The sequence below is a fragment of the Anomaloglossus baeobatrachus genome, chromosome 6 (assembly GCF_048569485.1).
Source record: "Anomaloglossus baeobatrachus isolate aAnoBae1 chromosome 6, aAnoBae1.hap1, whole genome shotgun sequence".
NCBI classification, from domain to species: domain Eukaryota; kingdom Metazoa; phylum Chordata; class Amphibia; order Anura; family Aromobatidae; genus Anomaloglossus; species Anomaloglossus baeobatrachus.
This window is the reverse complement of record NC_134358.1, coordinates 45,905,389-45,918,995: the sequence shown is the minus strand read 5'-3', so window position 1 is coordinate 45,918,995 and position 13,607 is coordinate 45,905,389.

The window sequence follows — 13,607 nt, the reverse complement described above, 5'->3', positions numbered from 1 at the left end:
GGGGCGGAGCCAGGCGGTTGGCCCCACCCACCGAGGAGTTCACAGGCCTGGAGGCGGGAAAAGTAGTCAGTCAAGTTCAGGAGTTGAAATAGAGAGGTGGTAGAGAGAGAAGGAGAGACTGTGTGTGTCTGGGTCGGAGCCCAGGCACCATCAGCAAGGTCGGCAGACGGTGGTGGCCGTCTGCAGGAGTTGGTGGAGGTCTGCGGAACCGTAGGACCGGGGTCGGGCGGTGGCCCGCCGGTACCAAACCGGGGAGTGGATTGAAGCCAAGCACCAAGGCAGGGTACTCAGACCCCGACTAGACTCGGAAGCCACCGTAACGGTCAAATTCTCTGATTGTGGTCTGGACCTCAGGGGTTCATTCCCAACCAAGTCCCATCAGAAGGCAACAGCCCAACCCGTCCGGATAAGAGCCACCGCCAACGGCCAGAGATCCAAGGGCCTGCGCCTGCGGGCAAAACGGGCTCTCCCGACACGTACAAGCCGGGGAGCGGACCACCCGTGGGAATCCATAGGGGTCAAACACTTACACATAGGTGCAGGGAACGACAGCCACCATCAACCCATCCGGGGAGAGTGAAGATACCGCAGCCGACTGCGGGCCCCGTCCATCCAGCCGTTTGGTTTACCAAAGACTCTATTCTTGACTACTTGAGTGAGTACACCAGTTCCATCCGGCACAGCGCTGCACCGTAACGCTGCCCCGCATCCACGCTGCCTCCCCGCATCGGCACCTGCACCTATCCCCTACTCTCCAACCGGGGCCCCGGGACCAACAGCCCCTACCCACGGAGGGGTCAGCATCTTAGCTGCTTTCCGCCATCGCTCCCAAGATCCCCCGTCACCAGCAGCGGTGGTGCCCACCATCACCACAACCCGTGGGTGGCATCACAGCCGACATCCCACCACCAAACCTCCCCTTTTCACTCGTAGGCGAGGAGGCGCTGCTCGAGCCCCCGGATCTGACCCTGTGCTTGAGCCACCGAGGAGCAGAAGCACCGGACCCGAGCGCCAGCGATTCCCAGGCGAGCGGCGTTCCCGACCCCTCCAGCCGCAACACAAACTCTTTATAACCCGGTAAGGAAAACAGGAGGTTAACCTCAATATGCAAAATTAATATAGACACCAATAAATGTACAAACCCAGTTACCAAACCAGGCTCAGCGTGCTGGGCCAGAGACCGATTCCAGTGGGACAGATATCAGCAGGAACAATTTACCTAACCAGGAACTTCTGGAAGGAACTAGAGAGTGTAGATCACTGGGTGCAATAAGGAGCTGTCTCTGGAAAAGCACACCAATTAACAATCTTAGCTCAATCTCTATTCCCCCGCCCTTCCCCCACACATTTAAACAAACAGGAAAGTACCTCGGGGTTAAACACCTGCTAGCAGGAATACACAGTAGGAAAGGTTTAGTACTGCAGCAGTGACTGCTGCACAGTATGTATTATACCTGTTTTGGCGCCAAAACCACAACTGTATAAGTGTGCACACTTGCCCACAAAAACAGTAAGATATAGGCGGGGTCTGAGCTCAGGACTTACAGTACCAACAGATTTATCTGGAAAGGTCTCTGGTACAAAGGGGTATCCAATTTGCTTACAGCTCCGCAGCAGTTCTCTATAGCACCGGCAATCACTGGGACAGATCAACTCAGGATTAGAGTTGAGCGCGGTTCGCGGTTCTCCAGTTCACGGTTCGAGTGATTTTGGGGCTGTTCTAGATCGAACTAGAACTCAAGCTTTTTTGCTAAAATTCGATAGTTCTAGATACGTTCGAGAACGGTTCTAGCAGCAAAAAGCAGGGCTTTTTACAACTACAGTGTGCAGGAGCCATCGCTGGCAGCCTGCCACAAGCTGGTAACCAAGATAAACATCGGGTATCCAACCAAAGCGCTTTGGTTAGTAACCCGATGTTTATCCTAGTTACGTGCAGGAAGACCACACTTCCCCGCTCAGCTCGCTCCGCCCCCTCCTGCCCGCGGCATGTACACACGTACACACACACACACATACACTCTGCACACACACTCTGCACACATGGTCCCGCTCGGCTTACCTGCGGTGATGAAGTCCCGCCATCCCGACCTCAGCGCTGTCACTGTCCTCCATGGCCGCCGCTTGTCACATCACCTTTTCTCGCTTCCGACCCGAGACTGACTAGCGGTGACGTCACGGGCCTCTCGCGATACTTGGCTGTGAAGGCGGCAGTCATTGAACTCAGTGACAGGTGCTGTCAGTGTGCTGGAGATCAGCGCAGGTAATGTACCTCGCTGACAGCAGCACTTGTCATGCCCTGCAGTGACCTGGGCTGACCCATTGATGTTAGCTCAGGTCACTGCATTGCTCTCCCAGCCAATGGGGAACATTCTGCTCTTCATTGACTGGGACAGTGTGGATCGTCATGGCAACCCCTTGGATTACACCAGACCTGGATTTGTTTTTCTTTCTAATAAATTGGTTAAAGAGGGAATGTTTTGGGGAGTGTTTTTTCAAATAAAAATGTGTTTGTCGTCTATTTTTTTTTATTACTGACTGGGTTGTTGATGTCTGGTATCTGATAGATGCCTGACCTCACCAACCCCAGGGCTTGATGCCAGGTGACATTACACCTCTGGTATTAACCCCATATATTACCCCGTTTGCCACCGCACCAGGGCGCGGGATGAGCTGGGGCGAAGCACAAGGATTGGCGCATCTAATGGATGCGCCACTTCTGGGGCGGCTGCGGCCTGCTATTTTTAGGCTGGGGAGAGTCCAATAACCATGGACCTCCCTAGTCTGAGAATATCAGACCCCAACTGTCTGCTTTACCTTGGCTGGTGATCCAATTTTGGGGGGACCCCTACATGTTTTTTTTTTTAATTATTTATTTAATTTAAAATAACAGCGTGGGGTGCCCTCAGTTTTGGATTACCAGCCAAGGTGAGGTTGCCAGCTGTGGTCTGCAGGCTGCAGCCGTCTGCTTTACCCTAGCTGGCTACAAAACTAGGGGGAACCCTACGTCATTTTTTTTTTTCATTTTTTTGGCTAAATACAAAGCTAAGCACCCCTTAGTGCCACATGAAAGGCACCAAAGGGTGCAAAATTACAAAATGCAGGAGAGTGGGACATTATGTGTCTTTCTGCCATTATAATGACAGAAAAGACTGATATGAAGTGCACAAGCACAAGAAAATCACCAGCGCGCTCTACGCTGTGAAAAGCAGTAGAAAATGGCACTGGAGTGAACATGTGACCGCCTCATGTAGGATGAAGCTATGGATCCTGGGTAAATTTATGCATTTACCCTCCTTCAGTTTTTTTGCAGTACACAAAAAAAACGGAAGGCACACGGATTACAAACAGATGACATACGGACCGTCTACGGAACGGAAACGGATGCCACACGGATGCACCCGTGAAAAAAAACGGACTGTTTTTTGCAGACCACAAAAATGGATCGGTCGTGTTAATGTAGCCTTATTCTGATCTGCCGTTTATAAACAGCAGGCAGAAATAAGTGAATAACGCCCCCCAGCGTCAGAAAATCTCCGGGGTTTCAGGGCTAGCTGAGACCCTGGAGATCATGATTCAGGACGGTTTTTCCGGTCCCCGCTCACGTGATCACAGGTATACACCGTACACCGATGATCACGTTACAGTAAATGACAGCGCCGGTAAAAAATTATTTATCTCCCATCTGGCATGAGCAAACACTTCTTCTCCACTTCTTCTCCACTTCTTCTCCACTTCTTCTCCACTTCTCCACTTTTTCTCCACTTTTTCTCCATTTTTCTCCACTTTTTCTCCACTTCTTCTCCACTTCTTCTCCACTTCTCCACTTTTTTTTTCTCCACTTTTTCTCCACTTTTTCTCCATTTTTTCTCCACTTTTTCTCCACTTTTTCTCCACTTTTTCTCCATTTTTTCTCCACTTTTTCTCCACTTTTTCTCCACTTTTTCTCCATTTTTTCTCCACTTTTTCTCCACTTTTTCTCCACTTTTTCTCCATTTTTTCTCCATTTTTTCTCCACTTTTTCTCCACTTTTTCTCCACTTTTTCTCCACTTTTTCTCCACTTTTTCTCCATTTTTTCTCCACTTTTTCTCCACTTTTTCTCCATTTTTTCTCCACTTTTTCTTCACTTTTTCTCCATTTTTTCTCCACTTTTTCTCCACTTTTTCTCCACTTTTTCTCCACTTTTTCTCCACTTTTTCTCCACTTCTTCTCCACTTCTTCTCCACTTCTCCACTTCTCCATTTTTTCTCCATTTTTTCTCCACTTTTTCTCCACTTTTTCTCCATTTTTTCTCCATTTTCTCTCCACTTTTTCTCCATTTTTTCTCCACTTTTTCTCCACTTTTTCTCCACATTTTCTCCACTTTTTCTCCATTTTTTCTCCACTTTTTCTCCACTTTTTCTCCACTTTTTCTCCATTTTTTCTCCACTTTTTCTCCACTTTTTCTCCATTTTTTCTCCACTTTTTCTCCACTTTTTCTCCACTTTTTCTCCACTTCTCCACTTCTTCTCCATTTTTTCTCCATTTTTTCTCCACTTTTTCTCCACTTTTTCTCCATTTTTTCTCCACTTTTTCTCCACTTTTTCTCCACTTTTTCTCCATTTTTTCTCCACTTTTTCTCCACTTTTTCTCCATTTTTTCTCCACTTTTTCTCCACTTTTTCTCCACTTTTTCTCCACTTTTTCTCCACTTTTTCTCCATTTTTTCTCCATTTTTTCTCCACTTTTTCTCCACTTTTTCTCCATTTTTTCTCCATTTTTTTCTCCACTTTTTCTCCACTTTTTCTCCACTTTTTCTCCACTTTTTCTCCATTTTTTCTCCACTTTTTCTCCACTTTTTCTCCACTTTTTCTCCACTTTTTCTCCATTTTTTCTCCACTTTTTCTCCACTTTTTCTCCACTTTTTCTCCACTTTTTCTCCACTTTTTCTCCACTTCTCCACTTTTTCTCCACCTTTTCTCCACTTTTTCTCCATTTTTTCTCCACTTTTTCTCCACTTTTTCTCCACTTTTTCTCCATTTTTTCTCCACTTTTTCTCCACTTCTTCTCCACTTCTCCACTTCTCTATTTTTTCTCCATTTTTTCTCCACTTTTTCTCCACTTCTCCACTTCTCCACTTCTCCATTTTTTCTCCATTTTTTCTCCACTTTTTCTCCATTTTTTCTCCATTTTCTCTCCACTTTTTCTCCATTTTTTCTCCACTTTTTCTCCACTTTTTCTCCACATTTTCTCCACTTTTTCTCCATTTTTTCTCCACTTTTTCTCCACTTTTTCTCCACTTTTTCTCCATTTTTTCTCCACTTTTCTCCACTTTTTCTCCACTTTTTCTCCATTTTTTCTCCACTTTTTCTCCACTTTTTCTCCACTTTTTCTCCACCTTTTCTCCACTTCTTCTCCACTTCTTCTCCACTTCTTCTCCATTTTTTCTCCATTTTTTCTCCACTTTTTCTCCACTTCTTTTCCACTTCTTTTCCACTTCTTCTCCTCTTTTTCTCCACTTTTTCTACATTTTTTCTCCACTTTTTCTCCACTTCTTCTCCACTTTTTCTCCACTTTTTCTCCACTTTTTCTCCATTTTTTCTCCACTTTTTCTCCACTTTTTCTCCACTTTTTCTCCACTTTTTCTCCACTTTTTCTCCACTTTTTCTCCATTTTTTCTCCACTTTTTCTCCACTTTTTCTACATTTTTTCTCCACTTTTTCTCCACTTTTTCTCCACTTTTTCTCCACTTTTTCTCCATTTTTTCTCCACTTTTTCTCCACTTTTTCTCCACTTCTTCTCCATTTTTTCTCCACTTTTTCTCCACTTTTTTTCCACTTATTCTCCACTTCTTTTCCACTTCTTCTCCACTTTTTCTCCACTTTTTCTCCACTTTTTCTCCACTTTTTCTCCACTTTTTCTCCACTTTTTCTCCACTTTTTCTCCACTTTTTCTCCACTTTTTCTCCACTTCTTCTCCACTTCTTCTCCACTTTTTCTCCACTTTTTCTCCACTTTTTCTCCACTTCTTCTCCTCTTTTTCTCCACTTTTTTTCCACTTTTTCTCCATTTTTTCTCCACTTTTTCTCCACTTTTTCTCCATTTTTCTCCACTTTTTCTCCACTTTTTCTCCGTTCTTTTTCTATGGTCAGTCTACCCATTAGCTCTGCCATGCATAGTGTAGCTCTACACCTACTGCACATGTTACTTTATGATTGACATCTCTTTCGTACCAGAGCTGTCTAAGCCTACTCTGACCCCATATTTGTCATTACTATATTGTCCTTGTACTGTATTATGACATTTGTATCATGCGTTTCATTTCTTGCTGTGTTGCAATTTTTTTGCTGCATCCCAATTGTACCTCTAAATTGTTCGAGTTTATGTTATTGTTCTCTCACTCTTATGTGATACTGATTATTGTCATTTTTCATGATTACATGCAGATAAGTCCAATCTGACAAAGGCTCAGGCCAAAACGTCATTTGTAACTTGTTTTGGACAAAAACATATATGCTTATGAAAAAAAAATTTTCTTAATACGGACCAATAAAGAGTGATTTTGCATTACTATCCATTGTGACTTACTGACTTAGTCTGGGAGATTTAGAGTGCCGAGGTTACTCACTAATTTTATCTATTATTACCTCTGAGCACCTATATACCAGTGAGCAGAGCTTCCTCTACAGTAGTTCTCCTGATTAGGCATGCCCTTACCTCATGAGCAGGGCATTGCAGCTTTGGTAGCAACCATTACGACATGGACTCTGCTGCTGTGCACCCGGGGAGAGTGAGTGCAGATTCATTGCACCCACACTCCTCACATGAAGGGTCCGCACTCCTAGAAAATGGGGTATACGTTCCAGGGCCGGCTCCAGGTTTTTGTGGGCCCCGGGCGGAAGAGTCCCAGTGGGCCCCATCCACACACAGACACCGATACGAACACGTACATATACATATTTAAAGACAAACTCACAAAAATACATATAAACAGACAAATCTATACAGTCATATACACTTACAGACAGACACACACACACACAAACACAAGTCTGCTGCATACAGACAGACACACACACACAAGTCTGCTACATACAGACAGACAAACACACACAACTCTGCTACATACAGACAAACACACACAACTCTGCTACATACAGACAAACACACACAACTCTGCTACATACAGACAAACACACACAACTCTGCTACATACAGACAAACACACACAACTCTGCTACATACAGACATACACACACAACTCTGCTACAAACAGACAAACACACACAACTCTGCTACATACAGACAAACACACACAACTCTGCTACATACAAACACACACAACTCTGCTACATACAGACAAACACACACACAACTCTGCTACATACAAACACACACAACTCTGCTACATACATACAAACACACACAACTCTGCTACATACAGACAAACACACACAACTCTGCTACATACAGACAAACACACACAACTCTGCTACATACAGACAAACACATACAACTCTGCTACATACAGACAAACACATACAACTCTGCTACATACAGACAAACACACACAACTCTGCTACATACAGACAAACACACAACTCTGCTACATACAGACAAACACACACAACTCTACTACATACAGACAAACACACAACTCTGCTACATACAAACACATACAACTCTGCTACATACAGACAAACACATACACAACTCTGCTACATACAGACAAACACACACAACTCTGCTACATACAGACAAACACACACAACTCTGCTACATACAGACAAACACATACACAACTCTGCTACATACAGACAAACACATACACAACTCTGCTACATACAGACAAACACACACAACTCTACTACATACAGACAAACACATACAACTCTGCTACATACAGACAAACACATACAACTCTGCTACATACAGACAAACACATACAACTCTACTACATACAAACACACACAACTCTGCTACATACAGACAAACACACACAACTCTGCTACGTACAGACAAACACACACACAACTCTGCTACATACAAACACACACAACTCTGCTACATACAGACAAACACACACAACTCTGCTACATACAGACAAACACACACAACTCTGCTACATACAGACAAACACACACAACTCTGCTACATACAAACACACACAACTCTGCTACATACAGACAAACACATACAACTCTGCTACATACAGACAAACACACACAACTCTGCTACATACAGACAAACACACAACTCTGCTACATACAGACAAACACACACAACTCTACTACATACAGACAAACACACAACTCTGCTACATACAAACACATACAACTCTGCTACATACAGACAAACACATACACAACTCTGCTACATACAGACAAACACACACAACTCTGCTACATACAGACAAACACATACACAACTCTGCTACATACAGACAAACACACAACTCTGCTACATACAGACAAACACATACACAACTCTGCTACATACAGACAAACACACACAACTTTACTACATACAGACAAACACATACAACTCTGCTACATACAGACAAACACATACAACTCTGCTACATACAGACAAACACATACAACTCTGCTACATACAGACAAACACATACAACTCTGCTACATACAGACAAACACATACAACTCTACTACATACAGACAAACACATACAACTCTGCTACATACAGACAAACACACACAACTCTGCTACATACAGACAAACACACACAACTCTGCTACATACAGACAAACACATACAACTCTGCTACATACAGACAAACACACACAACTCTGCTACATACAGACAAACACATACAACTCTGCTACATTCAGACAAATGCACACAACTCTGCTGCTCTGTGGGGCCCACACCCACGGCTCGGCGGGTACAGCACCCGCGGCTCGGCGGGGCCCACACCCGCGGCTCGGCGGGGACAGCACCCGCGGCAGCACCCGCGGCTCGGCGGGGCCCACACCCGCGGCTCGGCGGGGACAGCACCCGCGGCTCGGCGGGGCCCACACCCGCGGCTCGGCGGGGCCCACACCCGCGGCTCGGCGGGGACAGCACCCGCGGCTCGGCGGGGCCCACACCCGCGGCTCGGCGGGGACAGCACCCGCGGCAGCACCCGCGGCTCGGCGGGGCCCACACCCGCGGCTCGGCGGGGACAGCACCCGCGGCAGCACCCGCGGCTCGGCGGGGCCCACACCCGCGGCTCGGTGGGTACAGCACCCGCGGAATCGGCGGGGGGGATTGGCAGGGGCCAGGGCATACATCTGGGGGGTTAGAAGCAGCTCACCGGGGCCCATAATGGGGAGGCGGGGAGGGCACTTACCCGATTAGGTCACGGTGGAGAGGGGGCCCACACAGCGCCGGACAGAAGCTCGCCTCCTTCATCTGTGGGACTGAGAAGGCGGTAGCTCCGCCCACAGATGAAATTCAAACCAGGATGTCTGCGCGCCTTAAAGTGACGGCGCCGCAGATTGCTGCCGAGGACTGCGGTCCCCGGAACTCGGCCAGGGACCGCAGAACTGTAAAGGCGAGTGGGCCCCGGCCAAGGGACAGGAGAACTGATGAGGCCGAGTGGGCCCCCCCGGCTCTCCAGGGCCCCGGCATTTGCCCGGGTTTGCCGGGTGCTGACGCCGGCCCTGATACGTTCCCTGAGTGTCTCCCCCCCATATTCTAGACGGTCCAGAGTCGTCGTGGGACCCCTTTATTTTTTTTCTTACAATAAATTGGTGAAAGAGGAAATGTTTTGGGGACTGTTTTTTCAAATAAATTTCTTTTGTCGATTTTTTTTTTTTTTGTTAGAACTGACAGTTTATGTTTATGATGTTGGGTATCTAATAGACGCCATGACATCACAAACTGCTGGGCTTGATCTCAGGTGACTTTACAGCTAGTATCAACCCGATTTATTACCCCGTTTGACACTGCACCAGGGCACGGGATGAGCTGGGGTGAAGCGCCAGGATTGGCGCATCTAGTGGATGCGCCACGTCTGGGGTGCCTGAGGCCTGCTATTTTTAGGCTGTGAAGGCCCAATAACTATGGACCTTCCCATCCTGAGAATACCAGACCACAGCTGTCCGCTTTACCTTGGCTGGTGATCCAATTTGGGGGGGACCCTACTTTTATTGTGTAATTATTAATATTTATAAAATAATTATAAAAAAGAGCCTGAGGGGACCTCAACATTGGATCCCCAACCACGGTAAAGCTGCCAGCTGTAGTTTTCAGGCTACAGCCGTCTGCTTTACCCTAGCTTGCTATCAAAAATGGGGGGACCCAACGTCATTTTTTTTTTTAACTATTTTTTAAATAGAAAAAATTAATGGGTTTCCCTGCATTTTGATTGCCAACCAAGGTAACGGCAGGCAGATGGGGGTGGCAACCCATAGCTGTCTGTTTTATCTGGCAACCCATAGCTGTCTGTTTTATCTGCGCTGAGAATCAAAAATACCGCGGAGCGCTACGTCATTTTTTTATAGATTTATTTTTACAGCACTGTGATGTCCAGCAATCAAAATACAGGGAAGCCCATTTTCTGTTTAGTTATTTAAATAAATAATTAAAAAAAATATATATGGGCTCCCGCTGCATTTTTTGTATTGCTAGCTAAGGGTAATCCAAGCAGCTACTGGCTGCTAACCCCCACTGCTTGGTGTTACCTTCACTGGCAATGGAAAATCCAGGGAAGCATTTTTTATTTTTTTTTGCCAAAAAACTACAAAAAAAGGACGTGAGCTTCGCCATATTTTTGTATGCTAGCCAGGTATAGCAGGCAGGTGCTGGAAGAGTTGGATACAGCGCCAGAAGATGGCGCTTCTATGAAAATGCCATTTTCTGAGGCGGCTGCAGACTGCAATTCGCAGCAGTGGGGCCCAGAAAGCTCAGGCCAACCTGTGCTGCGGATTCCAATCCCCAGCTGCCTAGTTGTACCTGGCTGGACACAAAAATGGGGCGAAGCCTACGTCATTTGTTTTCTAATTATTTCATGAAATTCATGAAATAATAAAAAAAGGGCTTCCCTTTATTTTTGGTTCCCAGCCGGGTACAAATAGGCAACTGGGGGCTGGGGGCAGCCGTACCTGCCTGCTGTACCTGGCTAGCATACAAAAATATGGCGAAGCCCACATAATTTTTTCAGGGGGCAAAAAACTTCTGCATACAGTCCTGGATGGAGTATGCTGAGCCTTGTGGTTCTGCAGCTGCTGTCTGTCTGTATGGAGAAGAGCAGACAGCAGCTGCAGAACTACAAGGCTCAGCATACTCCATCCAGGATTGTATGCAGAAGTTTTTTGCCCACCAAAAAAATGACGTGGGCTTCGCCATATTTTTGTATGCTAGCCAGGTACAGCAGGCAGCTACGGGCTGCCTCCAACCCCCAGTTGCCTATTTGTACCCGGCTGGGAACCAAAAATATAGGGAAGCCCTTTTTTTTAATTATTTCACATATTTCATGAAATAATTAAAAAACAAATGACGTGGGCTTCACCCCATTTTTGTGTCCAGCCAGGTACAACTAGGCAGCTGGGGATTGGAATCCGCAGCACAGGTTAGCCCGAGGTTTCTGGGCGCCTCTGCTGTGAATTTGAGTCCACAGCCGTCCCAGAAAATGGCGCTCTCATAGAAGCGCCATCATCTGGAGCTGTATCCAACTCTTCCAACAGCCCTGGAGCCGGGTGGCTTGTTGGGTAATCATGAGTTAATACTGGCTTTGTTTTACTAGCCAGTATTAAGCCAGAGATTCTTAATGTCAGGCACGTTTGACCCGGCCATTAAGAATCTCCAATAAAGGGTTAAAAAAAAGACACCACACAGAGAAAAAATACTTTAATAGAAATAAATACACAGACACATTAGAGACTCCATCTTTATTACCCTCTGTCAGCCCTCCACGATCCTGCTCTTCTGTCTTTCTCGTTCAACAAATGCAGCTCTGCTACATCACTGCTGCATGGGGAAGACGCTGCTTCCCGTGGAGCATTCACTCCGTGAGTGATCAGTGCTGCTAGCGGTAACAGCGGTAACGCTGACAGACGCGTTACCATAGCAACGGTGCTCCCGGAGCCGCGGTTAGCGGTGACGTCACCTCTAACTGCGTTGCTATGGCAACGGTGATCTCCGTTAATGACCGGCTGTGTCAGCCGGTCCCTAACGGAACGGGGAGTCGACCATGTGCTAGAGCATGTCGCCGGTACACGGCGATACACAAATGTGCACCGTGTACCGGAGAGATGCACTCGCAGGTCCTACATGACGCGTCATAGTCATGTGACCAGTCTGTAGCCAATGAGATAATAGCCACGTGACTGGTCACATGGCTATTTTGACGTCACGATAGGTCCTGCATCTTTGCTGGCAGTGCCGGTCACCGGGAGGATTCAGCGATCATCGGATGGAATAGCGGCAGGAGACAGAGTGCAGGAGGGATCGCGGGGACCGGTAAGTGTTATGGCAATGTTTATTAACTGTATGTGTACATTTATAATGCATTTTTATGTGTTTGTGATTGCCTCCCATTATAGCCTATTGGTTCGAGTTCGGTTCGTCGAACGTTCGACGAACCGAACTCGAACGGGAGCTCCGTTCGGCGAACCGACCTCGAGCCGAACCGCGACCGGTTCGCTCATCTCTACTCAGGATAGGAGTCACAGTCTGATAAGAAGATCTCAGGTACAGATCACCTCAGGGTTCAGCTCCGGAGCATTTCTCTATGGCACCGGCAATCATGGGGACAGTTCATCTCAGGGTAGAAGTCACAGTCTGATAGGAAGGTCTCAGGTACGGATCACCAGGACAGCCGCTCCGCTCTCAGTTCTCTCTGGCAGCCGTTTATCTCCATTCACACGCAGCTGCGTGGTTTCTGCTCATACAGCAATTGGCAGGCTGTCTCAAACACTCCAGGTATCCAGATCAGAGCAGGGAAACGGCAGCCACTTCTCCTCAGAATCTCTTCTCTCTCCCCCTTTCCTCTCTCTTATCTCTCTCCATGGATACTCCTCCCAGACTGTGCAGACACCCCTCTGGTGGCCAGGAGTAAACACTGCAGCTGGCTCCTCAGCCCTCTCACACCAGCACCATTCATTTGTGTATGCCATAAATGCCTGCATAACCAGCCCTGTATAACGCTATATACTAAAATCAATGTTTAAAAAAAGCATTTATAAAATGTGCTGTTCCTATGCTAATTAGGCCTGTTACTAGTCGAAGGGGCGTTGTTTCCCTCGATTAGTCGGCCCTCTTTCCATGTTATCACGCCCCCTGGGGGTGTAATAACATGATTTCCAAGAGTTGGCATCATTACAGCTACTTGAAATTTTGCGCATGCACGCAGCTCGCTTTGGCAGTGTCAGTGTGTCTCTGAAGTCGATTGTACGTGTCGCGGGCGGGGAGGACACCGCCGCTGCTGCGCGCTCGCTAACGCTCGGGTCCGGCGCTGCTGCGGCTGCTGCTGCTCGGTGGCTCGAGCGGTGGGCCGGATCCGGGGACTCGAGCGGCGCTCCTCGCCCGTGAGTGAAAGGGGTGGTTGGTTTGGGGGATTTAGTCCGTGACGCCACCCACGGGTCGTGGTGAAGATGGGCACCACCGCTGCTGGTGACGGGGATCCCGGGA